This window comes from Triticum aestivum, chromosome 4A (assembly GCF_018294505.1).
Source record: "Triticum aestivum cultivar Chinese Spring chromosome 4A, IWGSC CS RefSeq v2.1, whole genome shotgun sequence".
In the NCBI taxonomy this organism is placed as follows: Eukaryota; Viridiplantae; Streptophyta; class Magnoliopsida; order Poales; family Poaceae; genus Triticum; species Triticum aestivum.
Window position 1 is genome coordinate 478,494,327 of NC_057803.1, and position 19,782 is coordinate 478,514,108.

A 19,782-nucleotide genomic window follows, 5' to 3' on the forward strand; every position below is an offset into this window, starting at 1 on the left:
CAATGAACGCTAGCAGCTTCCCGACTAGAATGCCGAAAACACATTTTTCGGATTGAGCCGTATGTCATATGTTCGGAGATTGTCAAATGTGAGGTGGAGATCGTCCACCAATGATTCGACGTGTTTAGTCTTGATGACCATGCCATCCACATATGCTTCCACTATCTTGCTGATTTGTTTTTCCAAACATGTTTGAATCATGCGTTGGTAAGTGGCACCATCATTTTTAAGCCCGAAAGGCATAGTGTTGAAACAGAAAGGCCCGTACGGGGTAATAAATGTCGTTGCGGCCTGGTCGGACTCCTTCATTTTAATCTGATGGTATGCGGAGTAAGCGTCGAGGAAACATAATGAGTCGTGTCCCGCGGTCCCGTCAATAATTTGGCCAATGCGGGGCAATGGGAAAGGGTCTTTGGGGTCTTTAAAGTCGACACAAAGGCGCCAAGACTTATCCTTCTTCGGCACCATGACCAAGTTGGCTAGCCAATCTGGTGTTTGATTTCTCTAATGAACCCAGCTTCGAGTTGTTTGGCTAGCTCCTCCCCCATAGCTTGTCGCTTGGGTTCGGTAAATCGCTGCAGCATTTGTTTGACTGGTTTGAACCCCTTGATTATGTTAAGGATGTGTTCGGCCAGTCTGCGTGGGATCACAGGCATGTCCGAAGGGTGTCGGGCAAAGATGTCCCAATTTTCACGCATGAATGCTCGTACGGTGGCATCGACCATCGGATCCAGCTGTGCTCCAATGGACGTTGTTTTGTTAGGGTCCGTCGGGTGCACTTGGAATTTTACCATTTCATCTGCTGGTTTGAAAGAGATGGACTTGGGTCTCTTATCAAGAATCACATCATCCTTGTCCACTGTGGATCGCAGGGTGGTTAGTTCTTCGGCCGCAAGGGCTTCGGATAGAGCCTCAAGGGCCAAGGATGCGGTTTTGTTTTCGGCGCGGAATGCTTTATCCGGATCACTTGTAACTATGATTATTCCATTGGGCCCCGGCATTTTAAGCTTCATGTACCCGTAATCGGGCATGGCTTGGAAGCGTGAGAAGGCGTCCCGCCCCAAAAGGGCGCGATATCCACTATTGAAGGGGGGCACATGGAAGAGAAACTCGTCGGACCTGTAATTCTCAGGCGCGCCAAATACTACATCAAATTTGATTTCCCCCGAACATTGTGCTTCTCGACTGGGGATGATGCCTCGAAAGGTGGTACTGCTTTGCTCGATGCGTGCTCTGTCAATATGCATTTTTTTGAGCGTGTCTTCGTAGATGAGGTTAAGTCCACTATCACCGTCAATGAACACTTTGGTGAGTCGAAAGCCATCCACAATTGGGTTTAAGACCAAGGCGGCGGGTGCTCGGACTGATCGATTCCTTGGTTCATCGTCCACGGTGAAAGTTATTGCCGCGTCGTTCCATGGGCTCATTGCGGTTACTTGGTTAATTTCGGCAATGTCACGGAGTGCCCTTTTGCGCTGATTATTTGATGAGAAGGTCTCGAAGACCGTGAAGACATTGAGATCGTCATCCTCCAGAGAATGCTTCTTTGGAGTAGCGGTGATGAGGATAGCATCTCCACTTTTAGCCACTTGCCGGAGTACCCAACATGCCCGAAGGCTGTGGGTTGGTTCGGTGCTCGGCGTCGCATGTATCTGACAGGGTTTGTCGAGGAGTTCATGAAGAACTGATCTGTATCCCATAAAGGGTTTGTTTTTCTTGCCGACGGGCTTATGATCACATGCCTTGTGAGGGTGTACCCATTTTGCCCGGGGAGTACACTGCTTAAAGGCAGAAGGTTCCAATTGGGTTTTTGGGCCTTCCATGTGCTTTCCATTGTGTAGTACTTCCGTACCACGTGCAATAGTTCCGTGAAACTCTGTATGCGGCGGCGGTCGGGGGCATTCTGAATTCCCTCATCGGTGCAATTGTGATGAAAAACCGAGACTGCATCATCGTCGCAACAATCTTTAATCTTGTTTTTGACAAGTAGAAACCTGGCCCAGAAGTGATGGACCGTTTCCTGAGGTTGCTGACGTACATACATTAGGTCGTATATGTCTGGAGGGCCTGAATTACTTGGAGAGTATTGATTGTGGTGGGCGGGTGGGCTAAAACTTAAATCCCTGCCCAGAATTGTGTTCGGAGCTGGTAAAATCTCCGAGGTCATCGGTTCGGGTCCGGGAAGATCCAAGTGCTCCCCCGACCCTAAGTCCAACCCTGAGTTTGGGGGACGCGGGGTCTCCTCCGAAGGAAGAGTATCCGGTTCAATGGATTCGGAGATCCGAACATAGCTGGTTTTTAACTTCGGGGGAGAGGTGTTCTTGTCTTGTTCCTCGAGGACCACCACCAGGTGAGTGATCGGCAGGAGATTGATTTCCCTCTGGTCAGGTTTAAGCCCGATCCGATCATAATCGTTGAAAGCCCCAGGGCGGCGATGTGATCTAGCAGCTCGTTCAAGGACGAGATGTCTGTCGGATCCATCTTTTCGGAGTGTTCAAGACCGATGCAGAGGTGATGTTTGGCGATCGCGGGGGGCGCCATTGGCTTGATGGCCGTGTGGGTGCCCACGGCGAAACCGCTGAGCTGGAGGAACTGTCCTGAAGTTAGGCTCCTTCTAGAAGTGATATCGTTGTTGATGACAAGGCGAGCCATCGAGGGTAGGAGATGCGGCGGCGGGAGGAGAGGAGGAGGCGCCTGCGGGGGTCAAAACGAGACGTTCTTTTCTTTCTACCTTTTAATGTTATTTCTCCACCGAGCAACTATTGCCATGTGGATCATGCGAGCGGATGCTCCTTCCGTGTACCTTAATGTGTTGGACTAGGTGTTGGGGCGCGCCCGTGGCGTGCCTCTTGAGGGGGAGCTGGGCGATGCCTGGTAGTAGTTGACCCTTTAACACCCTTTTCTGATTAGTGTGTGGGATGATTGCTTTAATTAAGAAACTGAGATCTGAAGCAGAAATAAATATATATACATACAAAGAAGCCCCATTATGGATCTGAACATAAACCATATGACTGAGAATAGTTCATTTTACATAAGCAACGGCATAGGTTTAGTATATTCAAAAGCATGCGATAAGAGGGCCCAAAAGCAAACCACAGATTCATCACGGGATAGAGCATAATTATGAGTACTTACTACTACATTATATTGACACAGGGGTTGCGGTGTCTTTGATGGTGCATATAGAGGCGGTGCACAGTGAGAACCAGGCAGCGCTTTGAAGTGATTCTAAAATGAAAAACTCAGACAGTTGGTGGTTACAGTGGCCCTCTTGTCAGTTCCTAGCATGATGCGACATTAGGCAAGTAGACGACATTTGCAAGTCTGACCATGAGTGTATCATTATTTGGATCAATGCAGTCCAGCAGGTTCTCTTCAGTATAGTGTACCTGAAAATACTGGTACACGAAAGCAAGTGATTTACATGGACGGAAATTGTTGTGTGATATGGAAGATAAGAGCGTGTTCTTGAGGTTACCATGCGCTGGCCTGGCTTAGCAAATGTTCTGTTGATTGTGCACACGTAGTACTTGATGTCTGGCTCTTTGTGCCAGAACATAGCAAAGAGAGCATCTACGTGGTGTTCATAGAGCTTCACCTTATTACCCCAGTATCAGTGGTCTTCAAGCTCACCAAAGTACTGGATGCCACCAGGTGTTCCTGCTGCATTCCTGCATTCAGTTGAAAGTAGGCGAGAAGTAAGTTAAGTATTGATTGCAACGGCCGTAAATGTCATAGTTTGTTTGGGAAAGGAAACTCCAGTTATATAACAGAGTAGGCTGGGTGTTAGGCGCTGTTTGGATTGAACCCAGAGCAGCTGTACCAAAACGATGGGGTGCCAGAATCTTGGCGAAGAAAACTGCGACCGGGAACTTGCTCTTGTGGTACTACAAAGTGACAAAGGCCGGCTAAAAAATTGGTAGCCATCGAAAAATTCAGCTGCAATCGAAACGGTTGCCCATGCTATGGTGAACGGCGAGAATTTTGGAAGGGTAGCCTTTGGTAGCCATCCAAACAGGCCCTTAGACATGAGGTCATATAAGTAATTGAAGATTAATTTTTAAAATGAGAGAGGTGAAGTTCTAAAATATAACAGATGGTGAAAGCAGTTTGTAGAATAGAGAAAACACAAACGATTGCATACAGATTCAGATCAGCATTGTATGACATGCTGAAAGTAATGACTACAAAAGGAAACAAACATTGAGCAAGCAAAAGTAGAACAGAGCATTGTGATTGCAAATTTTGTAAGAGATGTATGGTGAGACCAATCAGTAGGAAAGGAAATAAATATTAATCTAGCAGACTTAGTGAATAGCTGAAGGCAGTCGATAAAGAAATACACTCATACATGGTGGGTTATGAAGCTGTGAGTTTGTTGTTTCACATATAAAAAACAAAAAATAAGTCATGTGCTCACCGCGGATGATGTACTCTTGCGGCTCATTCTCTTCAGTCTGTTCATCGTATGATAAAATATAGTGTTAGAAATACGAAATGTGATTATTGCCACTGGAGATGGTGAAACATAAGAATGAAACTATTAACTTCAAAAGAAGAGTAAAACGGAAAGTGGCAGTGATGAATCTTAAACATGTTTTGTTGCATATAAAATTGCGCAGAAAGCTAGTGAGCTACGTTCTCTAAATTAGGTGGAATTAGTCTGTGTAGTGGGCGATGTTCATACAATGGGACAGACAGGAAATAAGCAAGTATGATATGTACTCCATGGCGCTATAGATGTCGCCGAAGCAATTGATAAAATGGCGACATAAAGCGATATGGAAAGCTGGTGGTACCATTTAGAGATAGCTGTGATGAATGTATAGGGTTATAGATATATCATTTATTCTTATAGTTGTTGTACATCCACAGACATATTTGGGAACTAACTGAGACAACCCATGGTGGTAGAGCAGAGTACAATCATGAAAAACAGTGATGAGAATTATGTGTGCAGGTGAGCATGTATGTGATTAATCGGGAAGGCAAAATGTAAAACAGTTAGTAAAATAGAATATATAATCGATGCAGTGATGACAAAGATATTCATGTAACTGAAACAGTAGGCGAAACTGAATGTGTTGACACCCGATTTTGGCACGATACAAAACGCAATGAATATGGCCTCAAATGAAAAGTTCTCATAGTGAGAAAGTTTCGTATCATCAAAAGGATAAACTTTGATATTTGGGTCATAGCCATCCGATTTCATCTCTAAGGCCGAAGTTGTGTTTGAAGTACTGAGATTTTGTATCCAGAACACTTTTCGGCTGATTACACCCCTAAGACTGCCCCATATTGAAAAATGATCTACACGATTTGTCTTCGTCTCGTCGAAACGATCGATTTCGGTATAAAAATCGTCCAAATCCGAGTCCGTATGCAAAAGTTAGAACAATCGGAGTGCAGCCCTGTCATGAGGCGAGATGTGGCGCGCCCTACCAGACGCATGTCTGATGGGTAGCGCGAGGGAACAGGTGTTTTGCGCAAGCGATTTGACCCTCAAGATGACCTCTGATCAAAAAATGTTGAACATGAAAGTTGTTCGTCTTGTCGAAACGGTCAAGATTGCTTTTAGGCTCATTTTCATCCGAGGTCGTTTACCACCTCAAAAGTTACCCGCAAGGTGCAGCCAGTTTAAACCGAACAGTTTTGGAAAGTTCGGACAAAACCAATCCGAATTTGACTAGTATTTTGGACGTGAATCCAAGCCTTTTCCTTGCACGGGAAGTCCAGCTGCCTCTTACATATCTAAGGGGTGACGGCCGATTGAACAACACATAATCGAACAAACACATCTACTACTTTTTCGTGTTCATCTATTTTTTATATCTCCTTTGTATCTTTCTTCTCGTTCTTCGCTAGTTCTTCATGCTGGAGGGTTGCGGATCCACGAGGCTCTAGGGGCGAGTGAATCGACCTGGAGCAGCCCATAACCGCCGCGAGCCCTGACGGGGTCCCTTCCGGGCAAACGGGGCTTCGGGTCTACAAAAGCATCTGTCGGCTGTCCTGCGTATCGCGCTGCCGGTCAGATCTCCTTCGATGTGAGCTGCGGTGCATCACCCCCGGCGTCAAGGGTACACGGTGTTCGTGTGCGAACATACTTTTTGGTGACTCCGCTGGGAACGAAGCTTTGAACAGTCTCTAGCCTGTTCTTGCTACGAGGAGAGCGTCATCAAGCGGCTGCAATCTACAACGGTAACATGTATCATCAATCTCCTTGTGTAGATGCAAATAGCCATTATGTTGATGCTGCTAGACCTTTAAACGGACATGTGATGTCGGCCAGCCCTAATGAGCAAAGGCCGACTAGTTATTCCGTTGGAGAAACTTGGAATTTACAGAATCGTGATATGCAACTTATGAATCTGAACTTTCGTGCATCGGCAACATCTTTCAATATGCCGGTGAACAACACAATTTGTTCGAGTGATCAATATAGGACACCTCATGTACAGGAGGGCATCTCAAAGTTTTATCCATCGGCAGCCGACTCGCAATATGCGGGTTCATCCCCAAACATGCCGATGAATGGGGGAATCGGCCATGCTTATGTTAGATATTTGGCCGGTTATCCTCAAACATCATATACTACACCTCATTAGATTAATTGTTCAGTGGCGTATGAAACTAAAAATATTCATGACTCGGCTCACCTTCACGGTCATGGCCGAGTGAATGGAGATTCTATAGGAGCATATGTGCCTAATATTGCAGGAGATGAGGTGGCTCTGGCTGCATTAAAATTTTTAACCCAAAATAAGAAGATTAGTGCTATTTGTCTTGAGCAACACGACAAGGGATTGATTCCTGATTATGAGGCAATAAGAGCTAGGGTTTTGAAAGACGATGAAGTGTTGCTGATTGATCAAATTGTCGAGAGAAAATATTCAACAATGATGTACATGCCTTCACCTATCATTGCAGCATGTTATACACCCCCTATACAAGCGCAAAATTTCGGCAACATCAATTCATTGCCGAAAGATCCTAAAAGTATTGGGGGGCAAGCCGATCCAAGCAGGGTTGAGTTTAAAGAAAAATATCTGGCCCAAGTGGACAAGATCAAGCCAAAGCTCACAGGGAATAGAGTCAACGAATTTACTACACCTACCCTTGAGGAATTACCAGCAGAATATCGACAGGCCTACGAAGCACTCAAGAAGAAGCGTGGAGAGGGATATTTGCAAGAATACGTCAAGTGCCTTCCTCCATGTAGCAACCATGTTGGCCCTTCTACACTATTGAGGCAAGATAAAAAAAGAAGCTTTGCAAGTAAACTAGCAAAAAAGGATTCACTCGGCTAATATGGTGGATTCGGTTGAAACCGGATTGAGCAACGGGATGTTTAAGGCCGAGTGCGTTGCATCGTTCCAGATGAGTGCATCACCGGCTAAAGCCGAGTGCATCAAGCCAACTATTATCCCGTGTACCAAAATAGAAGATGCAAGCTTGGCTGAGCAAAGGAACGACAAACGCAACAAATTGGATGTGCTTGATTTTTCTGGATGTAAGGGAGCTTACATGCTACCCTATGAGTTTCGCGCTAAAGATATTGATGAGCATCAAGAACAAAGTAATATGGCTGAACACGGTTCAGTTAACGATGAACACCAAGACCAAGAAAATGCGGTCGAGCAAAGTTCAACGGACAAAGAGCGTCCGAGTGAAATCCACTCGGGCAATCCGACTAAAATATACTCGGGCAATTCGAGTGAAATATACTCGGACAATCCGAGTGATGAGGCACCAGATCTAGAAAAAGAGGAAGAGACATTGGAGAATTATTCAGAAGTGGATCAATGTATTGTTCCAGTGGTGCAACCATCTTCTCCTTCCAACGTCTTCACAAAGGTACACCTAGCAGATAGTTTACTCAATTTTCGATTCGGTCAAAATCATATTGTTGATGCACCTGTTAGTAAGATTCTAATTAATTTTGAAAGACCAATTGAAATGAGTAATCTATTTGTTAGGAATGATCTTGTCACTAATCATGATAGTCAACACATGGTATCATTCATAGAGGCTAATAGTGACAACTTATCAAAACCAAAGTTGTTCTTGTCATGCCAACTGAACTTTGTATTCATATGGACAACTTTGTTTGTTTCATGCCTGGCTAACATTTGGTCTCGGATGAGACGTATATTCTGTAATTATTTTGGTTGCAGAAACATAAAGCCAGGTCCAAAGTCCTTCGAAGCCGATTCAAAAGCATCAGGAAAAGAGGATGAAAATCAATGCATAGCTGAGTCGGATGACGCTAAGCCAGCACTGCTCGGTTGTTTTGTTTCAGAGCTAGTATCACAATATCAGTTAATGGACGAGAAGTGTACCTTCAGTCCGGGCATAGTTGATCACATCGTTGGTGCATCGTCGACTAATCCTATTATAATTGATCATGATGTCGAGCCATCAGGACAAGAACAAATGCAATGTTTGTTTGAAGAGAATATCGAAGACAACAACGTGATTCATCAAGCCGCACAATCGAGACGATTGAAGTTTGTTGAGGCACGATCATATGACCAGTCGGATCAGATTGGTTTTGATGGCGATCAAATGTTGACTCGGCTATCTCAAGCCGATTCACCTAAAGGTCAACAGGTACACACCAATGATGATGGGGTCAAGTCTTCGAGCAAGGATATGGTTAAAAAGTGCATCAACAACAATCTTGAAGATGGGAATTCCATCAAAGCTACAATGGCGACATCTAGCACTGGGGGGCAACAAGAAAATTCAAAGACCGATGCATGCACAGTTAAAGAAAGCAAAGGCAATGGTAAGCACAAAGGTAAAAAGCCGAAAGTCACTTTCGTGCAGTTATTAGAAAAATATCAGAAGATAAGTGAGGCAAAGAGTGCTTATCGGCCGAGTGAAACAAAAGCATCGAAGTCACCCCTAAGGCATAAATTTGAGGACCGGGATTGGCGAAGGAAGAAGTTGAGCAAACAGACTCCATATCCTCCTTTTGGGCCACCAATGCCGATGTCATGGATACCTCCCCATGTTGTCTATTATTCAGATCAATCATGGAACAAGTATAAATCAAGGGCACACCGTCCATCATATTCTAAACCACATCACCAAAATTATGCAGCTCCGAGAGGATCATCATTTGTTCAACAACCATATGTGAAAGACCGACTCAACCAAAAAGAATCGGTCTGGGGGCCAGCAAAGAAGATGGACGTGGTCAAGCAAGTGTACCGAGTAAAAAAGGATGGCCGCAAGTGTGCTGTTTCAGATCCGACTCCGGACGACAAAAAGCCAGCCGGGTCTACGTTGGCTACTAAGGGAAAGGAAGTGAAGCGGGTAACTTTCAAGGACCCAATCATCGAGTCTGGACAGGCCAAGCCAGAAGTGCCAATGGTCAGGAAAGAGTTGCTAGTGCACAAAACAAAATCACAGCCGGGATGCTCACTCGGCTTCTCACATTGGCAAGAAAGAAAGCTGAAGCGGCTCAGGGCCAAAGAGTTGGAGAAGAGGAATATGGCATGGGTCCCCAAGGGAAGCCGTCAAGGCGAGAATGATGTGCCAGCTCCTGTTGTGAAGCCAGCAGGAGTAAGGGAGGACAAGCGTGAAGCCAGTAGGCGAAAACAACGATTTTCATGTCACTATACGAGACTCCAAACGGCGCATCATCCATGTTCTGCAACCGTCACATCAGAGTTTGTGCCCAACAATATATCCCCAGCTGAAATATCTGATTTATTTCGGCTATTCACACTTTGGTGGATGAATTTTCAAGCTCCTTTGAGATGAGAATGCATGGCCTATATTTTCATATCGCCCTGAGAGTTCATTGTATTGGCAAAATAGGGCATCTGGTTAACGGTGTTCATCATGTTTATCTTGTACTCCTATAGCCGATGCTCGGTGTTTGCCAATACCAGCGAGGCCGACTTAATTATTTATTCGGCCACTGATCAAGAGTTTAGTGCATAAAAGCTCTGACTCATGATGATAGTTATCTGCAGGATCCATGTTAGGAGACAGACGATGTTCGGCGGGGGCTTGATGGTGTACTTTGGTCAACAATGAGTTGAGTCACCGAACAGTTGTCGGTATTCCTTTGAGGTGCATGGTTATAATTGCTCGGCAAGACGGCTTGGCAATGTATCGTCGAGCGGTTCTAATATTTCCAAGGGTACCTGGACAAAGTAAGGTTAGAATTGACATGAGAAATTTGTGTGGAGGCCTTTGTGACATCCAATGGTTGTTCTCAGACGACTATCATCCGAAGAAGTTCTACTCAAGCAGCAACAAGCCCGAGCATATGGCCGATAACAATTATCGTCCTCAGCATACACAGCTGACGGAGTGTTGACATCGTGCTTAAACAATACCCGAGGCAAAGTATTTTCTGGCACGCAAGCTCTGCCAGAAAACAGGGGGGGCATGTGTTGACACCCGATTTTGGCACGATACAAAACGCAATGAATATGGCCCCAAATGAAGAAGTTCTCAAAGTGAGAAAGTTTCGTATCATCAAAAGGATAAACTTTGATATTTGGGTCATAGCCATCCGATCTCATCTCTAAGGCCGAAGTTGTGTTTGAAGTACTGAGATTTTGTATCCAGAACACTTTTCGGCTGATTACACCTCTAAGACTGCCCCATATTGAAAAATGATCTACATGATTTGTCTTCGTCTCGTCGAAACGATCGATTTAGATATAAAAATCATCCAAATCCGAGTCCGTATGCAAAAGTTAAAACAATCGGAGTGCAGCCCAGTCATGAGGCGAGATGTGGCGCGCCCTACTACCAGACGCATGTCTGATGGGTAGCGTGAGGGAACAGGTGTTTTGCGCGAGCGATTTGACCCTCAAGATGACCTCTGATCAAAAAACGTTCAACATGAAAGTTGTTCGTCTTGTTAAAACGGTCAAGATTGCTTTTAGGCTCATTTTCATTCAAGGTCGTTTACCACCTCAAAAATTACCCGCAAGGTGCAGCCAGTTTAAACCGAACAGTTTTGGAAAGTTCGGACAAAACCAATCCGAATTTGACTAGTATTTTGGACGTGAATCCAAGCCTTTTCCTTGCACGGGAAGTCCAGCCGCCTCTTATATACCTAAGGGTTGACGGCCGATTGAACAACACACAATCGAACAAACACATCTACTACTTTTTTGTGTTCATCTACTTTTTATCTCTTCTTTGTATCTTTCTTCTCGTTCTTCGCTAGTTCTTCATGCTAGAGGGCTGCGGATCCACGAGGCTCTAGGGGCGAGCGAATCGACCTGGAGCAGCCCATAGCCGCCGCGAGCCCTGACGGGGTCCCTCCCGGGCAAACGGGGCTTCGGGTCTACAAAAGCATCTGCCGGCTGTCTTGCGTATCGCGCTGCCGGTCAGATCTCCTTCGACGCGAGCTGCGGTGCATCACCCCCGACGTCGAAGGTACATGATGACGTGTTCGTGTGCGAACAGAATCTTAATGTGCATACAGCAGATTCAAAACGCCAACCGATTCATGTGATGTATGAGCAGCGAATATGTACTTTTGGATGTAAAGTTGAATGATTAGATAGATGAATGACCGTACCTTATGGTTGACGGCGTCGTTGAGTGCGACCGGAGCATGTTGCTGGCGTCGGTGTGTTCGTTTCTTGCGGATCTGGTGGCGGCCGAGTTTCGCCGAGGTGGCTGCCGAGGTCGTGGTCTTTGTGTGACCGTGTACCTCCAGGAGATGCTTCTCGTACAGCCTGCATCGCTCGCAGCCGCGCATGGCGGCGAAAGGAAACCCTAGAGGGCTCTGGTTGGAAGTGTGTAGAAATGCCAATTTCCAAGACGTGTGGGAGGAAAGCCAATTTCCATGACATTCTGGAGCTGGTTTGAGAAGGAGGGCATGTATCTAACAGCAAGCATACAAAGCCTGACTAGCTTGTTGATCATGTCAACAGCTTCATCAAGTTGAAGCTTTAGAAAACCATTCTCTTGTTGCATTTTCTCTAGTCGTCCATAACTTAGGTCCTTCACAACAACACCTGTAGCGCGTTCCATGTATCTAAAGCCTCCACCGCAGCGGGATCCTCTGCTATCTCTTCGTTGGCAGATCGAACCCCTGTAATAATCATTTGTGATGGAGAAGCACCAGCGCTGTGAGTAGAGGTATAGAAAAGTATAGTGACAGATATTGTGTTCTGCGAGTAGATCCTTCTCTGATAAATAGCTTTAGGAATCCCAAGATACTCCAACATAATATCAAGAATCATTCTTGCAGAAATTGTCAAAGTGGTATGGTCAACCTGGATGTTTGTAAATGGTTCAGACACGAAAAAAATATGTAACTGATAAATGAGTAGCAAAGGGATGTCCAAGCATAGGAGAATATATCAATTTTAAATGAGCTGCGAGATATAAAGCATATTGATAAGTTTGGGCTAACCTTTGTAGGAGGAGACAATTTTTTGTTGGTGGATGAAGCAGAGCCAGATGAACCTTGCTTGACAAGTTCGTCCAAGACCATCACAGCCAAAGTCGTCAGTTTTACACACAAGCACTCTAGGAGCTACAGGGATAAAATATGGTACCAAGTAAGAACGAGCAATAACATGCAATAAGATTGATTTGAGGTGGCAATGTGTGGTCAATATAGTCAAGAAATAGTGAATAGAAGGTATGGGTGAAAAATAAATATTTAATCACTAATTTTTGTTTTAAACATTTTAAAATCCAAACTTTTCAAGTTTCTGTAAATAATAGAGATGTAAAGTACATAGCAGATGGCATTGCATACAAAGACAGCATACAAATTTATGACTCATATATTGATACACCGGATGCTTTGTTGGGCAGTGTTCAAGAGAAGTACACTTTGTAGGGCAATTTCTGAAGAAAGGAAAGAAAATTCAAGGTGTCACACGAAGGAGACATAACAACAAACACGTATGAGCGTGAACGAAGCGATACAGCCAGGAACTGAAAATGAACACATGAACATGCATCAATAGAGATGAATAGAGCATGAAACGTACCTTGGCGGTGATGAAAGGCGCAGCGAAGAGGGAGGACCAGGAAGAGCAATCGATGAACAGCAAGAGATCTGGCAGTCACTTAACACAAACCTGGTAAAAGAACACCATAGAGGAGCAGTAAGAAGAGAGCAACACCTATCAAAAAGAGAACAACAGGCTGGCTTAAGGGAGGAGCGATTCTACCTCCATGGTTCTTTACGAGCTCCATTTTACTAATCAGGAACAATCAGAATAGAAGACAGAGTACCATCCGACGATCAATCATTGAGTAACCATCAGTGCATAGCGGAGTTGGGTAAGTATTGAAACCCTTAGATAAGCAAAGATTCAGTACATGAATTTGGTTACATAGGAGAAAAATTAATCAACACGAGGGCTTGTGAGAGCAAGTGAGCAAGAACATACCACTGTGAGCTCTTCTGCATCACTGCCTCTCTAGCATTTCTAGCTTCCCCCGCAACAGAAGAGGTGAACATCACGGACCATAAAACACGTCAGTTTCATTAATCCTCTCCTGCATAATGTGTTTCTTTTTGTGACAATAAATAAGTAGAAGTTGTGCCTCCATCCTCCTCATAGCCATTGTCCTGAGCTCACTCCAAAACAAAATATAGAAGGCTAAAACATTAGTAAGAGCATGAGATACATACAAATACGGTAGGAAGAAAATGGGGTAGTATTGATAAATAATACATGCAGCCAATATCTCATGATCCTAACAGAGTGCAGTGTTACCAATTTTCTGCAGTTCTCCTTTACAGTACCCCTAAATGATTATGAGCCCTCCATTTCTGTTAATCCGATGGATGATCTTAATCGGTACTCCAACAAGTGTACAAGAGAGTACCAACTGAAAAAGCTAGGGAGTACCCCGATCTTAGGGGTAAAAATGTAATCTAGATGCAATTAATTTATCATGTCAGTACGGCTGCTACATAATAACGTTTCAACTTGACATGATTAATTATTTTTAGAACCCTAATTCTTCACTGGGATAGACGCCGGCGGCGGCCATGCCATCCCCGCATCAGAGTCTCAGGGAGAGACGGCCATGAAGGCATGGCTGCTCAAGTACTTGTCAAGCGGCGTCAGCTGGGTATGGTCACCAACCAGGGCAACGCTGAAGCGATAGGACCAGGGCGAGGCGGGATCACTAGGTCGGCTGGAGCTCCATCATGCTTGCGTTGACCAAGTGGTGGACGTTCATGTGTGGGGTTGATCTGGCCAAGGGATAGCATTGGCAGCTGCGTGCGTAACAGCTCATGAGATGATGGCGGCACGCCTATAGGCCGATAAACACCCGATTTTTTTAGGGTACTCGCTTTTTTTTGACATGGATAAACAGACGCGTTACCAAACAATTTATACCAGATCTGATGTGAAAGATATCGCTTAAGAATATGAGAAAAATGACTAAACTACCCTTTCAGGTGGATGGCCAGATTTTAGTGGCACTCCATCCCTTCTTAAGGGAGTACCAGGGTACCGTAAAAGAGCTCAAAATAAATACGACTACAAAACTCCTCTTGGCATCCAGGCAGTACAGAACTTCAAAACGTGAACTGAATATAACCAGATAATGAGACAGAAACTCAAGGAGTTTTTTTATATAGTTGGGGAAGCTATTGAAGACCTCCACGGTCAGTAATTACGATCATGGAAGCGAAGCCTTAAATGCCCTTTTTGCTAATTGTTTAATATGTGTCTGCCCATGGTGTGGATCAATACAGTACTCCAGTAAGGTAAAGCAAGACGAAATAAACAAATTATGTTCTTTTTGTTGCTTACATTTATATTTGCCAGACCGTGTAGCAAGTGCACAAGAATAATTTCTACAAACTTAGGAGATAAGATCCGGGTAGCATGAATGTCCACCTCGATTGATTGAAAATTACAGGAGCTTAAATCAATCCGGGGATGTGACATACATCACCAAATGGAGTCAATCATGCATGGGGAAGGATGTGGCATGGAGTAAGCATAGATGGGAACAGAGAGGGAGAGATGGAAGGGTTGAGCGAAGCTTACCTTGGCTTGTTGGCAGAAGATGTGCTCCCCGCCGGTCGATGCAAGCACCGCTCCCCAAGCCATGCCCATGATATTGACCGCCGCTCCCGCCACATGTAGAGGCCGCTGTACTCACCGGCGCTCACCACTGTCCTTCATCGCTCGAGCCACCGCTAATAGAAACTCGTATCATTTGTGATAAATTAAACTCAATTGCATCCAGCGTGATAACCAAAAGAACAAGTGTGAATTATCAATTTTGGTGAACTTAATCACCACCTTAAAATTGCTTTCTCACCTGAATCAAAAGAAAAAGAAAAATACATTCAGAAAACTGAACACATACAAATAAGCCGAACACATACAAATCAGCCGGGGACAAACCGGCAAAATAAATATTAATTGTGAAATGGCTGACCTGATCTGGGAGCCAGAGCAATCATCATCGTCTAGCAGAGTGATCTAACTCTTTGGAAGCGAAAAGCAACGGGCCTGCCGTGTACAAGCTCTTCCTATAGTCCAATATGTGTTAGAAACTGTTCTCCCTGTACACCGTAGTATGTTTGCTGCTCTAGGGCTGTGTTGAGCTGCTGGTTGGTTGAGAATGATCAGTCGGTCATACACTCAGGGGCTGTTTGGTTCTAGGACTAGCATTGCCACACCTTGCCACACATTTTTGCCAAGCTTGTCTAAGGTTAGTTCATCAAAATGAAAGCCACAAGTTGGCAAGCCTAAAGAAATCTTGCCATACTTTTTGTGTGTATGCCATGTGGGGTCCAAGTGTGGCTTGCCTAAGGTGTGGCATGAACCAAACACTCACCTAAGTTGGTCAAACTTGCCTAATCTTAGCTGTGGCAATCTTTGGCTAAGTTAGTCACAAACCAAACAGCCCCTCAGTACCTGAATGTCAATGCAATGTATTAGCATCCGGTCACAGGCAGGTGTAGTATGATAAAAGATCGGATTATATCTTCAAAACCATGCATGTGCAGCCTCATTATATCTCTGACGTACAGAAATATGTAGCAGTTCGCAAGAATTTCTCGGGAAATGATGGAAAACAGGAGTCGGGCTTTTTTCTTCGTGTTTTCAGGATAGCCTCCATACACCTATGGGAATCAATATCAGACCACCGAAATCAGGAAGGTAACTTGAAAGGGGGAAAATGAAGCACTCACCAGGCAATAGTGCAGTTCAACTATCTCTGAAGTGTTGCAGTGTCTGCCGAGCATGATGATGAAAAACAGTTCCAGAAGCTATAGATCTTAGCCATTGTTTGCCCGTGTACATAGCCTGCAACACCAGTGTTTTCTTAGAGATTTGGCATCTTTATGTCACAAAGAGTACCGATCTGTCAAATCCGTTGTTGTTTTTCAGAATATCTGATTGCTCATTGATCCCTGCAGTGCAGTTGACTCTCAAGAAATGTCCAATAAATGGAACCAAATTGGTTTCTTGACTTCCCATGAAGATAAGACGCCCTGTGCAGGTTCACCAGCTTGTTAATCACTGCTCGGCTGATGACGAGCGATGTGACATTTGTAGTGATCGAAACCTGTAGTTCAAGGTGCTTGGTGCCGAAGCTGCCATTGCCCAGCAAGAGGGAAAACTGGATCGCCTTGCTCGATGCCGGAATCGTAGCCAGGCCCGTGGGAGACATGGCTTGCGCAGGCACTGGCTCAGCCGGCAGCGACTCCGAAGGGCATGTGATGTGACGCATGTCTGCGTTGGCGAGGGATGCAGAAGCTCTTCCATCGCTTGGCGCAGCTCTGAAGCCATACGGCCCAACTTTATAGATCACTGTATTTTAAATGGCATTAACAACTTCAGTTAAGTTCATCTCGTTTCAAAGTGCACAGCACAGCAGAATTTATTTCAAATCCATCTTCATACTTCCACATATAACAATCTTGCTCAAAATCTGTAAGAGGAAAAAGGAACCAACCGAAAAATCTTGCTTGAAACCTCATACAAGAAAAAGCACAATGAACTGAAGCGGCAACAAAAAGCGTTGCAAATTGTACCTAAAGACAAAGACAACCCACTGAGCAGATGAAATAGCAAACCAAATCTGACGATAAACCGATCAGCGCGATTTTTCTAAAAAAGGTAAAGAAAATTGAACGTATCACAGTGAGGAGACATAAGATCAAACACCTCATGAGCGTGAACAAACTGACACAGGCAGTGAAAGAACATGCGGTGCCCCATGTTTGGTTTTGGTAATTGATGACAATCTTTATGGACTAATGGTTGCCTTGAGTTATATTTGAAAGTTTTGTCCATAGGCTTTTCTTGGAGTACATGTGTTGGTTTCAAGGAGAGTTTGTGTCGACCAAGGTGCTATTCAAAGAATTATGTAAAGATTGGTTTTGTGAGAGGTTGATCAAGACTAAGTCAAAGAGTGAATCAAGTTGATCAACCCACAAAGCGTAGAAGATGTATCGAGAGGGATCAAGTGATCCCATGGTATGGTAAGCATTGTCAATTACGCTTTGTGTACTAACCCATAGTCTTCGTGAGGGTTCTTTGTGGGGTTAGATTGCGGTGTGCAAGTTCAAGTGGAGCATCACGAAGAGATCAAATGCTTGAAGCTTGCCGTCCTTTGTGGTGACAATGAACTTGTGAAGATGTGCGGAAGAGTGGCTCACCCATAGTGGAGTATGGGGGAGCAATCAACTAGTCTTCATCAAGTCAACACAATCAAGAAAGGTTGCGGTGTGCAAGTTCAAGTGTAGCATCATGAAGAGATCAAATGCTTGAAGCTTGCCGTCCATTGTGGTGACAATGGACTTGAGAAGATGTGCGGAAGAAAGGCTCACCCATAGTGGAGTATGGGGGAGCAATCAACTAGTCTTCATCGAGCCAACACAATCAAGAAGGGTGGTCCAACTTGAGGGAGTCAAGATCATCATCATCTAGCTCAAGTAGACCATGTGCAAGGTAAAGGTTTGCCCTTGATAGGTTTTCTATTTTACCGGTCTCATGATGGTAGTTGGGAGACCGGGTTATAGGATCGATTGCCATACTATCAAGGGGGGCTCTCAATGAGTAGCTTGATCGTATCGTTCGTTGAGAGGTCAAACCATTGCATCCTTGCATCATCTTTCTTGGTTCTTGTTTGGTTCTCTTTGTGAGTCTTAGAGCTTACGGTCATCTTGTTGACAAGCTTGAGTTCATCGAAAACGGTGTTCGCTTGCATCTTCTATGATGTTTTTGATGTTGGAGGTTTTGCCGGTTCTTCTCGGTTGGAGGTTTCACTCCTCTTTTTGTTAGGCATACCTCCCCTGCCTCTTCTTATTATAATCAGTCGCTGTTTTGATGCTACTCGTCGTCTTGTTTCCAACAAGCTTGAGTTTGCTCAATTCGGAGCTCATATGCAGAAGTTATGGCAGTTCTGGTTTTCTTGAGTGTGGTTTTTGTCAGGGTCCCAGCGGTAGTACCGTGGTACCCAGCGGTAACAAGCGGCAGTACCGCTCCGCAGCGGTAGTACCGGCGGTGACTCCGCAGCAGTACTACCGTTGGCTTACCAGGTCCCTACCGCGTCGATTCGAGGGGTCTTTTTCTGTGTCGGATTGTGCAGTACCTCGCTGCGGCAGTAGTGCGGCAGTACCGCTCCTTAGCGGCAGTACCGCCCTTCCTCCGCGGTAGTACCGCCCGGTTCCCTCTTTCCCTTTCCCCTTCGTTCTGCGCGGCAGTACCACCGAAGGGAGCGGTAGTACCACTTAACCCAGCGGTAGTACCGCTATCTCCTGCGATACTACCGTCCCAAGGTTCATGTTTTGTTGCTCCTTTTCCCTGTTTCTTCCGCCTGAGCGGTAGTACCGCTCATGGAGCGGTAGTACCGCTCGTGTGCGGGCTGAGCACATAACGGTTGGATTTCCCCCCTCCTATAAAAGGGGGTCTTCTTCCCATTGAACCTATCCTTCGAGCTCGTGTTCTTCCCCCATTGTTGACCTTCTTCGAGCTTGCTAACTCTCAATTCCTCCATGGTTTCTTGCTAGTTTTTGAGGAAAAAGAGAGAGGAGATCTAGATCCACATTTTCACCAATCACTTTCTCCTCTATGTGAGGGGAACCCCTTGGATCTAGATCTTGGAGTTCTTTGTGTTTTCTTTCTTGTTCTTCCTCTCATTTTCCTCCCTAGCATTAGTTGCTTCAGTGGGATTTGAGAGAGAAGGACTTGGGCACTCAGTGTGCCCTTGCCATTGCATTTGGTGCATCGGTTTGAGTTCTCCACGGTGATACGTGGAAGTTACAAGTTGAGAAGCTTATTACTCTTGGGTGCTTGGTACCCTTGAGCTTGTTCCTCTTGGGTGCTTGGGTGCCCTAGACGGTTGTTGGTGTTCGGAGCTCAATCATTGTGGTGCAAAGCTCCGGGCAAGCGTCGGGGTCTCCAATTAGGTTGTGGAGATCGCCCCGAGCAATTTGATGGGTACCGGTGACCGCCCTCAAGGGTTGCCAAAGTGTACGGGTTCGGTGACCGCCCCCAAGGGTTGCCATTTGTACGGGTTCGGTGACCGCCCTCAAGGGTCCCTTAGTGGAATCACGGCATCTTGCATTGTGCGAGAGCGTGAGAAGATTACGGTGGCCCTAGTGGCTTCTTGGGGAGTATTGTGCCTCCACACCGCTCCAAACGAAGATTAGCATCCGCAAGGGTGTAAACTTCGGGATACATCATCGTCTCCTCGTGCCTCGGTTATCTCTTACCCGAGCCCTTTACTTATGCACTTTACTTTGTGATAGCCATATTGTTTCTTGTCATATATCTTGCTATCACA

General features: G+C 45.2%; 1 long non-coding RNA gene across 1 annotated transcript; it reads right to left on the reverse strand.

Moving 5' to 3' along the window:
* Positions 1-3,022: 3,022 nt before the first annotated feature.
* LOC123082100 (uncharacterized) lies at positions 3,023-14,202 on the reverse strand. The gene is made up of 8 exons (XR_006438944.1): positions 13,401-14,202; positions 13,179-13,305; positions 12,996-13,085; positions 12,407-12,529; positions 11,564-12,266; positions 4,424-4,460; positions 3,482-3,674; positions 3,023-3,401 (listed from the first exon to the last, which is right to left on the reverse strand). It is a non-coding gene; the product is annotated as an uncharacterized lncRNA (long non-coding RNA).
* Positions 14,203-19,782: the final 5,580 nt, after the last annotated feature.